General features: G+C 45.1%; 1 pseudogene; it reads right to left on the bottom strand.

Annotated features, from left to right (window-relative positions):
- The window catches only part of LOC124004110, a 253618-nt pseudogene that overhangs the window by 71369 nt on the left and 169066 nt on the right, over positions 1-13183 (bottom strand).

Here is a 13183-nt window from a genome sequence, read left to right as displayed (position 1 = left end):
CGACGCTCTAAGACCAGCATAAAATTGTAGACACTTAACAAACCAGAGCCAAGCAGACACTTTCAGGATAATCTAAATCCTGTTAGATAAGTGTTGTTCTGGGGAACTGAACAGTTTAAAGCCATGCACTAAAGGAATAAAGGTGATATCAGCCAAATTGTGTTTAGATCTTTTCCTTTTTACAACGAAGTAAACCATGGACCCATATACTAGGAAAGCAGGCTGAACAAGCCAAGTGGGTGCACACTGCTTTTGCAAGGTTTATAACAGTAATGTAAGTTCATAAAACTATCTGCAGTGAAATGAGAATGGTGTCTGTTGTGCATGATGCCTTTCTATCTGAACACACTAACGTTGCATCCGCCTGAATCAGCACAAATTCTGAGCAGCTATACATTAGGTAAAGAGATAAATCAAACTCGAGAAAAACAATGGGGCGGCAGGATAGCCTAGTGGTTAGAGTGTTGGACTAGTAACCGGAAGGTTGCAAGTTCAAATCCCGAGCTGACAAGGTCCAAATCTGTCGTTCTACCCCTGAACAGGCAGTTAACCCACTGTTCCTAAGCCATCATTGAAAATAAGAATTTGTTCTGAACTGACTTGCCTAGTAAAATAAAGGTAAAATAAAGGGAAAATGGAAATGCCATGGCAACATGTGGGGGAAAGATGCTGTGGGGAAACACCCGAATCTCCTCATTGCCCCCAGCAAAAAAAAAAAATGTGCCTACATTTACGCTATTGTTTCAATGTTTATTTCACACTATGTTGAGGTAAAAGTCGGAGTATAATGCTTGTATAGATGTCAACTCCAATACATGTTCATGTCATCGACACCTACACACTGCATTACAGTTAAAAATGACTTTCTGTATGCTAGCTATACTACCAGCATATTCAAACGGGTGTTAGCATTTAGCAGTCACTTCTTCTATACCTGAAAAGGGACAAATTCTAAATGTTATGCATTGGATTTTAGCAACCACATTGTGGGCCTGTTACAATATTTCAATCATGACGGATTTGACGAATATCCACTTTGTTAGAGCAGATTGGTTGAATGTGCACCAATCCAGCATCCTTCTTCTATCCCCCACTGTCTGCATTCCATTGACCTCTTTAATGCATCTATACTGTACACTTCTTTCCATATAGGTCTCACCTCCAGTGACTCCAGGTTCTCTCCGTTCTTCATCCACCTATAGGAGGGCTTGGGCTTCCCAGTGGCCTTGCATTCCCACACCAGAGAGTCGTCAATGGGCTTCTGCACATCCTCAGGTTTCTCTATCAGATGTGGAGGGGCTGCAGGGTCAAAAAAACATTGTGGTGAATTAGAACATACTCACACAGATAATATATCTCACAGGTAGACTATACTCCTTATATTTCTAAAATAATGTACAGGATTTTGAAATTATATAATATATATAATTATACTGATCCTATACTAAGATACATTTGCGTGCTATTTCAGTAGCACATACAAATGTAGGATCTTAATTTGTAACAGTAATTTTCTACAGCAGGAAAATAATCCTGAAGCAACTGGAATTCTGAATTATTATGTGGATTATAATTATAGACATGTTTGTAGGTCTTGATACATTTTTCAAGTCTGAAATTTCAAAGTGGAAATTACAAATTACAGAAGCCTTTTTAAACCTCAAATACACAACACATTATACATTTCCTGCTATGCAGGAAAGTTCTCCTACAACAGTGATCAAATGAAGATCCTACATCTGTATAATGAACCTAACACTTGGATAGTAATGCACCATTTACTCCATCTGCTGTATTTTTAGGTTCCTCTACTTACGTCCAAGCATAAGCTCAATTTGCATTGCATTGACCTTATGCTTAAACAGAAGTACAACCTAAAAATACAGCAGATGGGGTAAATGGTACATGACTATCCAAGTGTTAGGTTTATTAATACAAGCCAGATGTATTAGTGTGTCCATGGGTGGAAAAAGGTGGCATCTAGAACAAAAAAAGGGCTCCTTGGCTGTCCCCATAGGAGAACACTCTGAAGAAGCCTTTTCTGTTCCAGATAGAACACTTTTGTGTTCCATGAGGTACCCTTTCAACAGAGACCCAAAAGATCTCTACTTGGAATCAAAAAGGGTTTTTACCTGGAACCAAAAGGGTTATCCTATGGGGACAGCCACAAAATCCTTTTGGAGCCCTTTTTACAAGAGTATACAGTACAGTGCCATAAAATACCTCTCCCAAAACCATTGAAGTAAATGATGGTGCAATTATACAGGACCTGCATTGATTCCTACTCTAACTTCCAAGTAACTCATGACTGGTTAACGAATTAGTGAGGGGCAAAATGAGGAATATAAACCTCCAGATTTACTATCCTCATAACTATCCATGTTGTGGATGACGCTATAATCCTCTATCACACCAGGTCATTGTCACACCATACGTTTCCATTACACAGAACCTAAATAATGCCATACTGCCCGACTGACCTGTGAGGTGATTTATCTGTAATAGCACATACAAATCCAACTCTAATTGTGTTCCTGCTTCAGCTCAGCTTGCTTTCAACAATTTCAAGATGACACAGTGAGGAATCCAATAGTAATTGCAAATTTATCCCTATCCCTTCTGTGTGTATTTGATGTGATGCATGTGTGTGTGAGAGCAAAAATAGAGAGAGGGAAAGAAAAAGAGAGTGAGAGAAAAAGGAAGAAAGAGGGAAAAAATGTCTGTCGGTCTCTGTGTGTGGCTGGGCATTAAGAAGGTAGCCAGTGTGAGATAGCAGAAAGAGAGAGAGGGGTACTTTGAGACTCCATTATTACCAGTCATTCAGCATCACATCCATGCCAGTGCAATCTAACAGAGGATCCTCGTGGCCATGCTCCAACCTCTCCACCCCCCACGACCCCATTGTTGTTGTTTTTTAGCCTTGTCAGAGCCGCTCACTCCATCCCTCACCCACTGTGAACGTATCGACTCTCAGTCAAAGATCACTAAATGAAAACAGGCAGCCCATCCCTGGCTGCATCAGGCCCGTGTGCACACAATCAGCCCAAACATTTCAAATCAACCGGCTAAAGCAAAGAGGGAGATTGGGGATAGGCAAAAGGGGAATCAGAGAAAAGGACTTAGGACAAAGTTTTTATGTGCAGTATCTTGAGATACTACTTATTGTAGGAAAGTATGAAATAAACTGCAGTGGCATATGCATATTTAGTTGTATTAATCTCCAGAGTAGGCAACCTTTTAGAATGCAAATGATCCATGATCATTAGTCGCTGTGTTTTGATTTAATACTCATAATCATTATACCTGGCAAATATCGACATGTCAAAATGATCTCTCCAATCAAGAGTAAGACAATAGAGATGCATTTAAATATAGCTTTGACTAACATTTATTTTTTATTTTTTTTATTTCACCTTTATTTAACCAGGTAGGCAAGTTGAGAACAAGTTCTCATTTACAATTGCGACCTGGCCAAGATAAAGCAAAGCAGTTCGACAGATACAACGACACAGAGTTACACATGGAGTAAAACAAACATACAGTCAATAATACTGTATAAACAAGTCTATATACAATGTGAGCAAATGAGGTGAGAAGGGAGGTAAAGGCAAAAAAGGCCATGGTGGCAAAGTAAATACAATATAGCAAGTAAAACACTGGAATGGTAGTTTTGCAATGGAAGAATGTGCAAAGTAGAAATAAAAATAATGGGGTGCAAAGGAGCAAAATAAATAAATAAATTAAATACAGTTGGGAAAGAGGTAGTTGATTGGGCTCAATTATAGGTGGGCTATGTACAGGTGCAGTAATATGTGAGCTGCTCTGACAGTTGGTGCTTAAAGCTAGTGAGGGAGATAAGTGTTTCCAGTTTCAGAGATTTTTGTAGTTCGTTCCAGTCATTGGCAGCAGAGAACTGGAAGGAGAGGCGGCCAAAGAAAGAATTGGTTTTGGGCGTGACTAGAGAGATATACCTGCTGGAGCGTGTGCTACAGGTGGGAGATGCTATGGTGACCAGCGAGCTGAGATAAGGGGGGACTTTACCTAGCAGGGTCTTTGTAGATGACATGGAGCCAGTGGGTTTGGCGACGAGTATGAAGCGAGGGCCAGCCAATGAGAGCGTACAGGTCGCAATGGTGGGTAGTGTATGGGGCTTTGGTGACAAAACGGATTGCACTGTGATAGACTGCATCCAATTTGTTGAGTAGGGTATTGGAGGCTATTTTGTAAATGACATCGCCAATGTCGAGGATTGGTAGGATGGTCAGTTTTACAAGGGTATGTTTGGCAGCATGAGTGAAGGATGCTTTGTTGCGAAATAGGAAGCCAATTCTAGATTTAACTTTGGATTGGAGATGTTTGATATGGGTCTGGAAGGAGAGTTTACAGTCTAAACCAGACATGGGCAAACTACGGCCCGCGGGCCACATACGGCCCGTTAGGCTTTTTAATCCGGCCCGCCGAACTTGTCCAAATTATAGTAAAAACCTCCTTTTTCCCCCTTTCCCTGCAATTCCCACGTTTCCCCAATAGATGGCGCACTCAAAACACATTGACCGTTGTTGGAGTGGCGCGTATTTCTCTTTATTTCACTTTAATTTTCACTTCGTTTCATGTCACCATTAAGCCCTTCTGTGAAAATGAGCGGACCAAAGAGAAGGAAAGTGGACAGCGAATGCCGAGTGTTTAATAAGGAGTGGACAACAAAATACTTCTTCACTGAAGTCCGATCAACGGCTGTATGTCTGATATGCCAAGAAGCTGTTGCGGTTTTCAAAGAGTACAACATCAGCCGTCACTTTGCCACGAAGCATGCAAACTATGCTAGCAAGCAGTCAACACAAGAACGGGCGGCTACTGCTCAGAGGTTGGCAGCTAATTTACAGAGTCAACAGAACTTTTTCACCGACAAACTGCAATTCAAGAGTCAAGTACCAAGGCAAGTTATTTGCTGGCATTCAAATTAGCAAAGGCTAGCAAGCCTTTCTCCGAAGGCGAGTTTTTGAAAGAGTGCATGGTAGAGACAGCAAGTCTCTTGTGTCCGGAGAGCAAAGCCAAGTTGAAAAAATCAGTTTAGCACGCAGGACAGTGACTCACCGCGTGGAACTGATTGACGAAGATATAGTCAGCGAGTTAAACAAAAAGGCGGAGTCCTTTAAGTTATATTCACTAGCACTGGATGAAAGTAACGACATAAAAGACACTGCTCAGCTCCTAATTTTTATCCGAGGGATTAACGACAGTTTTGCGATAACGGAGGAGCTTTTGAGCATGGAATCACTGAAAGGGAAAACGCGAGGAGAGGACTTATATGAACAGGTGTCTGCTGTCATCGAGAGAATGAAGCTACCTTGGAGTAAACTTACCAATGTCACCACGGATGGATCGCCAAATTTAACTGGAAAAAACATCGGGCTGCTGAAAAGAATCCAGGATAAAGTGAAAGAAGAAAACCCTGACCAGGATGTTATTTTACTTCACTGCATCATTCATCAGGAGTCTCTGTGTAAGTCTGTATTGCAGCTTAATCACGTCGTGGATCCAGTTGTAAAACTTGTTAACTTCATACGAGCAAGGGGACTTAATCATTGTCAGTTCATTACGTTCCTGGAAGAAACTAATGCGGATCACCAGGACCTACTTTACCACTCTCGCGTCCGCTGGTTAAGTTTGGGGAAAGTGTTTCAACGAGTCTGGGAGCTCAAAGACGAGATTTTTTAATTTAATGGGGAAATCCGAAGAATTCCCCGAGCTGAGCGACACAAACTGGCTTTGTGACTTTGCGTTTGCTGTGGACATATTTTCACACATGAATGAGCTGAACGTGAAGCTACAGGGGAAAGATCAGTTTGCGCACGACTTGTACACAAATGTGAGAGCCTTCAAATCCAAGCTGGTTTTATTCTCCAGGCAAATGTCAAACAAATCTTTCGCACATTTCCCCACACTAGCCATGCAGAAAGAGGCCGCCCGAAATGCGAAGAAATACTGCAAATCACTGGACGATCTGCACAGAGAATTTTGCCGTCGGTTCTGTGATTTTGAAAAAATTGACAAGTCACTTCAACTGGTGTCCTGTCCCCTGTCACAAGACCCCGAATCAGCACTGCAGGAGCTGCAATTGGAACTGATCGATCTTCAGTCTGACTCCGTCTCAAAGGAGAAGTTCAAGTCTCTTAAACTGAATGACTTTTACGCTTCACTTAACGAGACCGTGTTTCCAAACCTCCGGAGGACGGCGCAGAAGATGCTGGTGTTGTTTGGCTCGACCTACGTGTGTGAGCAGACGTTTAGCGTCATGAAAATCAACAAAGCCCATCACAGATCCAAGTTAACTGACCAACACCTCAGATCTGTCCTGAGAATTGCCACAACAAAACTAACTCCAGACTTTGATGCACTGGCAAAAAAGGGAGACCAACAACACTGTTCCCACTGAAATGGTGAGTTTTTCTGCTGTGTTATGAAAAAATGCATATGGAAAGTTTGGAAGTGCGTCTTTTAATTAAAAGCAATGCGCATTTACGCACAGCAGCGGTACAGTAGCTTAATTAACACGTCGCACATTGCTCTTAATTTAAATGTAAATTTTCAGCTGCAGGTAGGATATTTAATACAGCCTATGTCTGTGTGCTTGGCAACGATACACGTGTACTGTTTGCGCGTGAAGGCGAGGGCGTCCGTGGCGAGTTTGTAGAGCGCGCGGTCAGGACAATCCATCCATGATTTTGCGGAGTTTAACACAAGTAGATATTATTGAGCTTGAGTATTTCGTTGTGTAATAATATGTTTTGAATGTTGAAAGTGATTCCATTTTTCAATAAATGTTGATTTCTTTAACTTTGCACCTTCGATTGAAACTTATTAAAAACAGACGCAATCTTGATAAATCACAGTGCGTATGTTATTTTAATCTATTTACATGTCCTCCTCCCAGTATCTGCGAAATAGTATGTAAATGCCATATCTTGCATATTCCTTGAGACAAATTTATTAACTGATAAGGGCTATTTTTCACATTTGAAAGACAGTTAATAAATTGGGTTGTAGTGTTCTTACTGTGCTATGAGGTTTGCACACACTACATTTAATGCTTTAGTATATCCGGCCCAAACACTCCCTCCAAATGCTCCTGGCCCGGCCCCTCTGTCAAATTTTAGAACCCATTGTGGCCCGCGAGTCAAAAAGTTTGCCCACCTCTGGTCTAAACAGACACCTAAGTATTTGTAGTTGTCCACGTATTCTAAGTCAGGGCCGTCCAGAGTAGTGATGTTGGACAGGCGGGTAGGTGCATTTAGTTTTACTTGTATTTAAGAGCAATTGGAGGCCACGGAAGGAGAGTTGTATGGCATTGAAGCTTGCCTGGAGGGTTGTCAACACAGTGTCCAAAGAAGGGCCGGAAGTATACAGAATGTTGTCGTCTGCGTAGAGGTGGATCAGAGACTCACCAGCAGCAAGAGCGACCTCATTGATGTATACAGAGAAGAGAGTCGGTCCAAGAATTGAACCCTGTGGCACCCCCATAGAGACTGCCAGAGGTCCGGACAGCAGACCCTCCGATTTGACACACTGAACTCTATCAGAGAAGTATTTGGTGAACCAGGCGAGGCAATCATTTGAGAAACCAAGGCTGCCGAGTCTGCCGATGAGGATGTGGTGATTGCCAGAGTCGAAAGCCTTGGCCAGATCAATGAATACGGCTGCACAGTAATGTTTCTTATCGATGGCGGTTAAGATATCATTTAGGATCTTGAGCGTGGCTGAGGTGCACCCATGACCAGCTCTGAAACTAGATTGCATAGCAGAGAACGTATGGTGAGATTCGAAATGGTCGGTAATCTGTTTGTTGACTTGGCTTTCGAAGACCTTAGAAAGGCATGGTAGGATAGATATAGGTCTGTAGCAGTTTGGGTCAAGAGTGTCCCCCCCTTTGAAGAGGGGGATGACCGCAGCTGCTTTCCAATCTTTGGGAATCTCAGACGACACGAAAGAGAGGTTGAACAGGCTAGTAATAGGGGTGGCAACAATTTCGGCAGATAATTCTAGAAAGAAAGGATCCAGATTGTCTAGCCCGGCTGATTTGTAGGGGTCCAGATGTTGCAGCTCTTTCAGAACATCAGCTGAATGGATTTGGGAGAAGGAGAAATGGGGAAGGCTTGGGCGAGTTGCTGTTGGGGGTGCAGTGCTGTTGACCGGGGTAGGAGTAGCCAGGTGGAAAGCATGGCCAGCCGTAGAAAAATGCTTATTGAAATTCTCAATTATGGTGGATTTATCAGTGGTGACAGTGTTTCCTATCTTCAGTGCAGTGGGCAGCTGGGAGGAAGTGTTCTTATTCTCCATGGACTTTACAGTGTCCCAGAACTTTTTTGAGTTAGTGTTGCAGGAAGCAAATTTCTGCTTGAAAAAGCTAGCCTTGGCTTTTCTAACTGCCTGTGTATAATGGTTTCTCGCTTCCCTGAACAGCTGCATATCACGGGGGCTGTTCGATGCTAATGCAGAACGCCATAGGATGTTTTTGTGTTGGTTAAGGGCAGTCAGGTCTGGGGAGAACCAAGGGCTATATCTGTTCCTGGTTCTAAATTTCTTGAATGGGGCATGTTTATTTAAGATGGTTAGGAAGGCATTTAAAAAAAAATATCCAGTCATCCTCTACTGACGGGATGAGATCAATATCCTTCCAGGATACCCCGGCCAGGTCGATTAGAAAGGCCTGCTCGCTGAAGTGTTTCACCCATTACGGATGCAGGCAATGAGGCAGTGATCGCTGAGATCTTGGTTGAAGACAGCAAAGGTGTATTTAGAGGGGAAGTTGGTTAGGATGATATCTATGAGGGTGCCCGTGTTTAAGGCTATGGGGAGGTACCTGGTTGGTTCATTGATAATTTGTGTGAGATTGAGGGCATCAAGTTTAGATTGTAGGATGGCTGGGGTGTTAAGCATGTTCCAGTTTAGGTCGCCTAGCAGCACGAGCTCTGAAGATAGATGGGGGGCAATCAGTTCACATATGGTGTCCAGAGCACAGCTGGGGGCAGAGGTTGGTCTATAGCAGGCGGCAACGGTGAGAGACTTGTTTTTAGAGAGGTGGAATTTTAAAAGTAGAAGTTTAAATTGTTTGGGTACAGACCTGGATAGTAGGACAGAACTCTGCAGGCTATCTTTGCAGTAGATTGCAACACCGCCCCCTTTGGCAGTTCTATCTTGTCTGAAAATGTTGTAGTTTGGAATTAAAATTTCAGAATTTTTGGTGGTCTTCCTAAGCCAGGATTCAGACACAGCTAGAACATCCGGGTTGGCAGAGTGTGCTAAAGCAGTGAATAGAATAAACTTAGGGAGGAGGCTTCTTATGTTAACATGCATGAAACAAAGGCTATTACGGTTACAGAAGTCGTCAAAAGAGTGTGCCTGGGGAATAGGAGTGGAGCTAGTGTTATGCTGGTGAATGAGGACCCAAAAGCGACTTAACGAAAACAGAGTCTTTATTCCAGTATATGACAAAAGTAATAGTCCTGGAAAAATCAAGAAGAAAACAAAACAGGAAAAAACTTAAATCCACTCGTAGTAACGAGGACAGACTGGAGACTCGACCATTGACTGCAGGTTGCTTCGGGAAGGCACCGACCGTAGCAGACTAAGACACCTGCTCACACGCAGCATCTGAAGGAGACAAAACACGACAGGGCGAGACAAGGACACAGCACAGCGAACATCATACAAGGATCCGACAAGGACAGAAGCGGAAAACAAGGGGAGAAATAGGGCTCTAATCAGAGGGCAAAATAGGGGACAGGTGTGAAAAGAGTAAATGAGTGAGTTAGGAGAATGAGGAACAGCTGGGAGCAGGAACGGAACGATAGAGAGAAGAGAGAGAGGGAGGGGGAGAGAGAGGGATAGAAAAAGGGAACGAACCTAATAAGACCAGCAGGGGGAAACGAACAGAAGGGAAAGCACAAGGACAAGACAATATATGACAAAACATGACAGTACCCCCCCACTCACCGAGCGCCTCCTGGCGCACTCGAGGAGGAAGACTGGCGGCAACGGAGGAAATCATTAATCAGCGAACGGTCCAGCACGTCCCGAGATGGAACCCAACTCCTCTCCTCAGGACCGTAACCCTCCCAATCCACTAAGTACTGGTGACCACGTCCCCGAGAACGCATGTCCATGATCCTACGTACCTTGTAAATAGGTGCGCCCTCGACAAGGACGGGGGGAGGGAAGACGAACGGGGGCGCGAAGAAAGGGCTTGACACAGGAGACATGGAAGACAGGATGGACGCGACGAAGATGTCGCGGAAGAAGCAGTCGCACAGCGACAGGATTGACGACCTGGGAGACACGGAACGGACCAATGAACCGCGGAGTCAACTTACGAGAAGCTATCGTAAGGGGAAGGTTACGAGTGGAAAGCCACACTCTCTGGCCGCGACAATACCTAGGACTCTTAATCCTACGTTTATTGGCGGCTCTCACAGTCTGCGCCCTGTAACGGCAAAGTGCAGACCTCACCCTCCTCCAGGTGCGCTCACAACGTTGGACAAACGCCTGAGCGGAGGGAACGCTGGACTCGGCGAGCTGGGACGAGAACAGAGGAGGCTGGTAACCCAGACTACTCTGAAATGGAGATAGCCCGGTAGCAGACGAAGGAAGCGAGTTGTGAGCGTATTCTGCCCAGGGGAGCTGTTCTGCCCAAGACGCAGGGTTTCTAAAAGAAAGGCTGCGTAATATGCGACCAATCGTCTGATTGGCCCTTTCTGCTTGACCGTTAGACTGGGGATGAAAACCGGAAGAGAGACTGATGGAAGCACCAATCAAACGACAGAACTCCCTCCAAAACTGTGACGTGAATTGCGGACCTCTGTCTGAAACGGCGTCTAACGGGAGGCCATGAATTCTGAACACATTCTCAATGATGATTTGTGCCGTCTCCTTAGCGGAAGGAAGCTTAGCGAGGGGAATGAAATGTGCCGCCTTAGAGAACCTATCGACAACCGTAAGAATCACAGTCTTCCCCGCAGACGAAGGCAGACCGGTAATGAAGTCTAAGGCGATGTGAGACCATGGTCGAGAAGGAATGGGAAGCGGTCTGAGACGACCGGCAGGAGGAGAGTTACCTGACTTAGTCTGCGCGCAGTCCGAACAAGCAGCCACGAAACGGCGCGTGTCACGCTCCTGAGTAGGCCACCAAAACCGCTGGCGAATAGAAGCAAGTGTACCTCGAACGCCGGGATGGCCAGCTAACTTGGCAGAGTGAGCCCACTGAAGAACAGCCAGACGAGTAGAAACAGGAACGAAAAGAAGGTTACTAGGACAAGCGCGCGGCGACGCAGTGTGAGTGAGTGCTTGCTTAACCTGTCTCTCAATTCCCCAGACAGTCAACCCGACAACACGCCCATAAGGAAGAATCCCCTCGGGATCGGTAGAAGCCACAGAAGAACTAAAGAGACGGGATAAGGCATCATGCTTGGTGTTCTTATTACCCGGGCGATAAGAAATCACAAACTCGAAACGAGCGAAAAACAACGCCCAACGAGCTTGACGTGCATTAAGTCGTTTGGCAGAACGGATGTACTCAAGGTTCTTATGGTGAGTCCAAACGACAAAAGGAACGGTCGCCCCCTCCAACCACTGTCGCCATTCGCCTAGGGCTAAGCGGATGGCGAGCAGTTCGCGGTTACCCACATCATAGTTGCGTTCCGATGGCGACAGGCGATGAGAAAAATAAGCGCAAGGATGGACCTTATCGTCAGACTGGAAGCGCTGGGATAGAATGGCTCCCACGCCCACCTCTGAAGCGTCAACCTCGACAATGAATTGTTTAGTGACGTCAGGAGTAACGAGGATAGGAGCGGACGTAAAACGCTTCTTGAGGAGATCAAAAGCTCCCTGGGCGGAACCGGACCACTTAAAGCACGTCTTGACAGAAGCAAGAGCTGTGAGAGGGGCAGCAACTTGACCGGAATTACGAATGAAACGCCGATAGAAATTAGCGAAACCTAGAAAGCGCTGCAACTCGACACCTGACCTTGGAACGGGCCAATCACTGACAGCCTGGACCTTAGCGGGATCCATCTGAATGCCTTCAGCGGAAATAACAGAACCGAGAAATGTGACAGAGGAGACATGAAAGGCGCACTTCTCAGCCTTCACGTAGAGACAATTCTCTAAAAGGCGTTGGAGTACACATCGAACGTGCTGAACATGAATCTCGAGTGACGGTGAAAAAATCAGGATATCGTCAAGGTAGACAAAAACAAAGATGTTCAGCATGTCTCTCAGTACATCATTAACTAATGCCTGAAAAACAGCTGGAGAAATAGCGAGACCAAACGGCAGAACCCGGTACTCAAAATGCCCTAACGGAGTGTTAAACGCCGTTTTCCACTCGTCCCCCTCTCTGATGCGCACGAGATGGTAAGCATTACGAAGGTCCAACTTAGTAAAGAACCTGGCTCCCTGCAGAATCTCGAAGGCTGACGACATAAGGGGAAGCGGATAACGATTCTTAACCGTTATGTCATTCAGCCCTCGATAATCCACGCAGGGGCGCAGAGTACCGTCCTTCTTCTTAACAAAAAAACCCCCCGCTCCGGCAGGAGAGGAAGAAGGCACTACGGTGCCGGCGTCAAGAGAAACAGACAAATAATCCTCGAGAGCCTTACGTTCGGGAGCCGACAGAGAGTATAGTCTACCCCGAGGGGGAGTGGTCCCCGGAAGGAGATCAATACTACAATCATACGACCGGTGAGGAGGAAGGGAGTTGGCTCTGGACCGACTGAAGACCGTGCGCAGATCATGATATTCCTCCGGCACTCCTGTCAAATCACCAGGTTCCTCCTGAGAAGAGGGGACAGAAGAAACAGGAGGGATAGCAGACATTAAACACTTCACATGACAAGAAACGTTCCAGGATAGGATAGAATTACTAGACCAATTAATAGAAGGATTATGACATACTAACCAGGGATGACCCAAAACAACAGGTGTAAAAGGTGAACGAAAAATCAAAAAGGAAATGGTCTCACTGTGGTTACCAGATACTGTGAGGGTTAAAGGTAGTGTCTCATATCTGATACTGGGGAGAAGACTACCATCTAAGGCGAACATGGGCGTGGGCTTCCCTAACTGTCTGAGAGGAATGTCATGTTTCCGAGCCCATGCTTCGTCCATAAAACAACCCTCAGCC

The sequence above is a fragment of the Oncorhynchus gorbuscha genome, linkage group LG18 (genome assembly GCF_021184085.1).
Source record: "Oncorhynchus gorbuscha isolate QuinsamMale2020 ecotype Even-year linkage group LG18, OgorEven_v1.0, whole genome shotgun sequence".
Lineage (NCBI taxonomy): Eukaryota > Metazoa > Chordata > Actinopteri > Salmoniformes > Salmonidae > Oncorhynchus > Oncorhynchus gorbuscha.
This window is presented reverse-complemented; position numbering and strand designations above follow the sequence as displayed.